Source organism: Pseudoliparis swirei, chromosome 6 (genome assembly GCF_029220125.1).
Source record: "Pseudoliparis swirei isolate HS2019 ecotype Mariana Trench chromosome 6, NWPU_hadal_v1, whole genome shotgun sequence".
NCBI lineage: Eukaryota > Metazoa > Chordata > Actinopteri > Perciformes > Liparidae > Pseudoliparis > Pseudoliparis swirei.
Genome location: NC_079393.1, coordinates 12128406 through 12134405, shown reverse-complemented (window position 1 = coordinate 12134405; position 6000 = coordinate 12128406). Strand labels below are relative to the sequence as shown.

The following is a 6000-nucleotide window of genomic DNA, read 5'->3' as shown; positions in this document are numbered from 1 at the left end:
TGTTCGGAAATGCAAAAAACATGTTTTGTTTGTTTACTCCTATAGAGAAGGAGTTTCTGGTATCAACCTGTGTATTGTGCAGTTAAGGAAAAGAAGAGGCTGACTAGCTTCACTTAAAAAAGAAAATCCTCCGAGTGTTATCTCCTTATCTGCATCTCTATGTTCACAGGCAGAGCGGAGTGGATGAGTTCTGTGGGAGGAGGAGTCGGGAGGTGACCCGTTGCGCCCACGTAGCCCACACACGGCTCCTCCAGGAGGGTGAGCAGCCAACGAGTACACCACCTCCAAATAACCGTGTTATTCGTTCATGTTGCGTGGGCTCTGCTTCAGATTGAACATCACAGCACAGAGAGCTCAGAACATGTAACCTGATCTGTCTGGGTCAAGGTCAACCAACTTTGCAACTGTGTTTTTATTTATTTATTGTGATGATTGTTGGCAAATCTCTTCGGATGTTTAATTATATGTGACATGCTAAAAGCCATGAATTGTTTCAAGCAATCCGACTCAATCTGTTGCTCAGATATGGTTTCATTTTTAATCCTGCAATTTAAACGTGTTAAAGAAGAAACGGGTAGGAGTGGTTTTACAGTATTTATGTTTAAACATGTAGCATTGATGACATCACTGCATGGAGATAATGCTTGACTCAGAACATTCAAGAGATTAGCTGCACACACATACAAGTACATACAGTGAATTCTTGTTTTGGTCAAACATACAATAAATAATAAATGGCTACATAAAAAAAGCATCAGGTAAAGATACATGTGAGTAGACATAGTTAAAAGTGAGAAACAGTGCAGGTAAAGTAGGAGGTTCAGGTTACTTTATTCGTACCCGTATCACTTGGTTTGCAATGTGAAGTGAGGCATTTATCTCAAGACAACATTACAATCAAAACAAGAAAAGAAAAAGAAAGAAAGACAGACATGATGATACAAGTTCACATAGCCACAAATCAGTGTTCTAATTCTAATTTGTGTATCTAGTAGTATACAAATGGCAGTATTGCTGCTATGCATATGCATAGGGGAATGTCCTTGGCTATCCTTAAATAGTTTATTGTACATTGTTCAACACAGGATATGTCCAAATAGAGATGGATTATATAACTGATATGTGATATCATAGTTGATTTAGATCATAGCTGGTGTGCAGGCATCAATTCGGAAAATGATGAAGCTTGTTTTAGAGTGTTGGCCATCTAATGTACATCATGTTCAGGTATGGATTTAATGCTTCTAGTGCTTTCGATGTATTTCTGAGTGAGTTTTAATTTTCAGCCACACAAACTGACTCAAAGTGAAAAGCATAGCTTTGTTAAGGTTTAATAATGTAGCTGTGTTAAGAAATTGTGGGTGACTTCTTAACATCCCACCAGTTCACCAACATCAAGAGAAGGAAACATGTATTGATGCATGTGTCTCTGAAGTCTCTCTTCCACTGAGGAAGAACATTCATTTGGAGGTGAAGAAATTGGGCTTATGCTTCAGAGATTGCTTTTGACGGGCCTCTTTCTGAATACTAAAGCAACATATTTCCCTCTGTGGTTTTTCGGGAATATTGGTAAAAATGGCTGATACTTGATGTGCTCACCGGCCCAGGAAAAGGCTTCAGTGCTGATGATAATTGTCGAGCACGAGTCTGCTCATTCACGGACCGTGGTGTCTGCCTGTTAAGTGACAGAATAATTACACACATAGCTAAATAGGGCTCTCAATGAGTATGAGGGGAGTGATAGCAGTGGATGTGGAGGGAATACTGATGGCGGAACAGTGTTTCTGAAGCCTCCTCCCTTTGTTCGCTTCCCTGCTTTATTTGCCCACCGCTGCCTCCTCCCCTTTGCGGCGAAGCAAGCTCATTGGAGGACAAGTCGCGGGTTGGCGTTGAGGTCCGCAGTGTGACGGATTCTAACTGTTGCTAAGGCATTTTGAATGGTTAGTTGACCGTTAGAGGAGCTAATTTGCGTTCCAGCTTTACCTGCTGAATCCTAGGAGATTGCATGGAATGTGCTGAAAGTGTGAAATTTCGATATGACTCTGTTTCTCATCAGCAGGCCAGACAGTCTGCACCATCACTTGCTGTCTGGGCTGTTGATGGCTTCAGGCAATATTTGTCATTGAGATTTGACCCGTTTCGTGTTTCTTTATATTGAATGTCTTTGAAATCCCCTGCCAAGAGAAATTTGGCAACGACTCCTGCTGTCTACAGATATGTCTCTTTTAGATGGAAGTACACAAAGGAGCTCAGGTTCACCCTCAGTTCAGAGCTCATGTAGAGGGAACGCGATTCCAGCGCTGCAGACTGCAGCCGTCATTGAAGGCATGAGTCAGAGGAGCTTCCTTTCAACCCAGTTATCTCTGTTCCTATTCACTTATGTTTCATTATGTCGTTTTAATCTATTGAGTTTCTGTCTTAATGCGAATTAATGCCACTATTTATTTATTATGGCAACTAAACTAAAGGAATGATGTCTAATTTAATTGAGGTTCCAGTGCAGATTAATTTGGGTTGTAGCTATAATCTCTATCCCGTTTCTTTATTCAGCTTTATTTAATAATAATAAAATATTGTATTTGTATAATGTTTTTCAAAAGTTTACACTTTACAAAGATTAAAATCATCATAAAAGAGCTATACTCAAAAAACACAGAACACACATTAGGCGCACATGAAAAGGTGTGTTTTAATGTGAGATTTGAATGTCGAAAGGTCAGTGCAGTCTTGGATGTGTTTGGGGAGAGAGTTCCAGAGGGAGGGGGCAGCCATGGAGAAGGCTCTGCATTTAATGACATAAAGTCTCATTTCACTTATAAATCTTTGGTAAGAGTGTCCTGCCAACATTAGACATGCAGTTGAGTGTTGCAGACACACAGCATGAGACGGGTAACGCGTATGCCACAACTCCGAATAACCCATCCATATTTGATTCTCTCCGTCTTTCTATCTGCGGTGATGGTTCTGCTGGCTGACAGTCGGGCATCACCTCCTTCCTGCGTTTACACCCCTGCAGCCTTTCCACAGCTACCATTTGGCGCCGGTCCAGGTGAGCTCCCCCATCCACACAAAGACGTGCATTTCAAAGTCTCTCTCTGCATCACAAACTGGTGCAGGGGAATCTGTTCAGTACACGTTCCTGCGCTACACCGAAGGCGACGGTGCTTCTGCGTAACTTTCACCGCCTCCTTGCAGCACACCTGTCATGTGAGTGGTGTGACGGGGCCTTATGCCTCATTTGTGTGACTTTCTCTCCAGTTCAACTAAAATAAGCTCAGTCAAACACTGTCAGCGCTTGTCCCCTGCTACCTCTCCACTCTACTACCCTCCTCCTGATACTCTAGTTTAGATTTAGGTTCACCTCAGACCACACACCATCGTTATGTCTGCGCGTAGAGAAGGAAGATGAGAGCCGCTGGCCCCGTCTGTGATTCTGGGGGAGCTCATCATCGCGGCATGAGGCTGCCCGGGTCTGTTGGTATTGCGCAGGGAGGAGCGCCCCGAGCACAATCCATCAAGAAGGAGCCGTTTTGCATTGTGGGAGTAGACATGAATAATCCATGCTTTCTTTACCCTTTCCTGTGTAACTATGCGTATCCCATTACATTCTCGGTTGCCTTTCCTTCAAATATCCAACCGCTGTGTTTGTATAAAACAATTTATGTTGCTCAGTAATGATTTTATAATGTCTATGTAGAATTGTCTGATGTTGGTAATCCTTAATTTAGGATAACTCTGATCAAGATCTCATTGAGATTCCCTTAAAAGGGCTTTTGAGATAAATATTATTTATTTTAATGTAAATGATGCATCAAAAATATCTGACTAATTATGAGATTTCTCTTACTAGTTGTATATTTGTCAATTTTCTTTCTTGACTCAAGGTGGAAAATAGAGTTCATTAGGATGTTGAATTAAATATGTGTAAATGAAAGTAAATCCAGGTTAACGAGCACCCTGGGTGCTGTTCTTAATTATGTATTATGAGATCGTCTTTATGTTTCATGTGGCCAAGACTAATGTTAATACTGTTATTTTATTCATATAATACTGTTTTAATTGATGAAAATGTCCATATATGGCATTTAGTAGCACAGAACATCACATTTGTTTATAGGTATTACCTATGAATTTGCTTGATACTTCACAGAGCTTTGGCCTACTCTTCACTATATTCTACTTCAAACGGTTGTTATGAATATCGTTTTGATGCTGATTATGTCCAATATTACCAAAACAAGATCAGTACAACTGTGGGCAGTAGTATCCGTGCCTCACTGTTCTTAAGATGTAGTTGTTGTGACTAATTTTCAGCTCAGAGGAAGTGCCAGTGGACAGGCTTCTGGTTAAATCAGCTTGGATCTGGTTGAATATGGTGTGTAAAGAACAGGTGTTATGGATGTCAGGCTTTGGGTTTTTTCTAGTTTGCAGTTTTTTTATGGTGGTCATAAACATTGATTTGTGCACTGTTTTCAATGGAGCACCCTCTTGAGAGCTCTGAGCTGTAATCACTGTTTGTGAAGTCCTGTGGTTCTAGTTTTTCATTTAAAAATTCCCCAACGACAGATGCTAACTTTACTAACCATCAGAACGATTACGTTCCAGGTGAATTATGCAGCGCATGCTGCTGCTGAGCAGATTTCATGTCTTAATGGACTGCTGCCCCACTGTGGCAGTAACAATGCTGTGACCAAGTGCCACGTCTGTTTCTTTGCTTTACTACACTATATACTATACTCCTTTACTCTCACATTTACAACCTTCACTGGGTTTGAGGTGAGCTCACTTTAACCTCATCCAGCTCAAGCTAGTTTATATATGTATTACCATCCCTTCATTTCCCTCCTATTTGCCTGATAAATGGATAAAATCCTCCGGCAGTGATGAATATCCAGTGAGACTTGAGGAGGGGTTTACGCGCTCTGGATTTGAGCAATTATAATGTGGACAAATCATTTTTGCTTTAATTAGATCTTGGAATATCTGATAAGACATCCAATCTCAATATTTTTTTTGCAGCTCTGTGCCAGCGGAAGGAAGAAGATGCTAACTTAATCAAAGTAAAGTGAGAATTTGATATTAACTGAATCTTCCCATTGATCTTCTGCCCCCCAGGTGGTATTGAGTAGCACAGTTCCAAATGTCTGCATGTGATGCTGCATAACTTAAACTGACCAGTAGAGATTTGCCATGTTTGCAGATTGGACAGTGTGAGGGGTTCGTGGTCTGCGTCTCTTTTCTCTCCTGCTCAATAAATCCGTCTTGCTTTTAGGCGCTCCTGCAGGATGCGGGAAAGCCCAATGAAGAGCGCTCTACGGTAGGTCTACTGCCCACTGTGGCCAGTATTGTCCCTCACTATCACTCAAGCAGGTCAGCCAGAAAAATATCCCCCCAGCTTTTATTCTGCCCCTGTGAGCGGTACAATCAATATGCTTTGGCTGCATTGTGCAGCTGGTGGGCGAGGCCGGGAGCTTCTTCCAGAGAGGGCGAATGCACACCAGCATGCGCACATCCTGTAACGCGCTAATGCACCTCGGGGCGCTGACATCAATTCAGAGAGACAATGGACAACTGTCCCGTGCGGTGCAGGCTAAAAAGCTTGAATGAAGGCGATGTGTGGACGTTGTGAAAAGAACCGCCGTTACCGATTAGACCGCCGGCATTTTGTCACCGAGGTCCCCATTTAGTTCTGGGTAATTATCTTTTTAAAGGAATAGTTTGACATTTTGGAAATGTCAATATTTAGAGTTGGTGAAAGGATCAATATGCTTATGTTTGGATGCCAAATATACAGTCAGCAACTGTTTATTTTAGCTTAGCATAAAGACAAGAAATGTTTCGTCTTTATGCTAAGCTAACCTCACAGTGACGGCTAAACTCTCGTGAGTCACTGCTCCCGGCCCTCGAAGTAGTCTGGCGCATAACACCGCGTGAAAACCTCAACGTGTCATTTTTACAATTAGTTATTTGAATGAGTAAACAAGGGAGTTCTAGTGTATT

At 41.8% G+C, this 6000-nt stretch overlaps 1 protein-coding gene across 3 annotated transcripts in view; it reads left to right on the top strand.

The window, feature by feature from the left end:
• The first annotated feature begins 238 nt into the window (after positions 1-238).
• Positions 239-6000, top strand: part of ccdc33 (coiled-coil domain containing 33) — a 26691-nt gene continuing 20929 nt past the window's right edge. For all 3 annotated transcript variants that reach the window (XM_056416655.1, XM_056416654.1, XM_056416653.1), the window contains exon 1: positions 239-258. The gene's annotated coding sequence lies outside the window, so the exon portion shown is untranslated. The remainder of the gene's footprint in view (positions 259-6000) is intronic.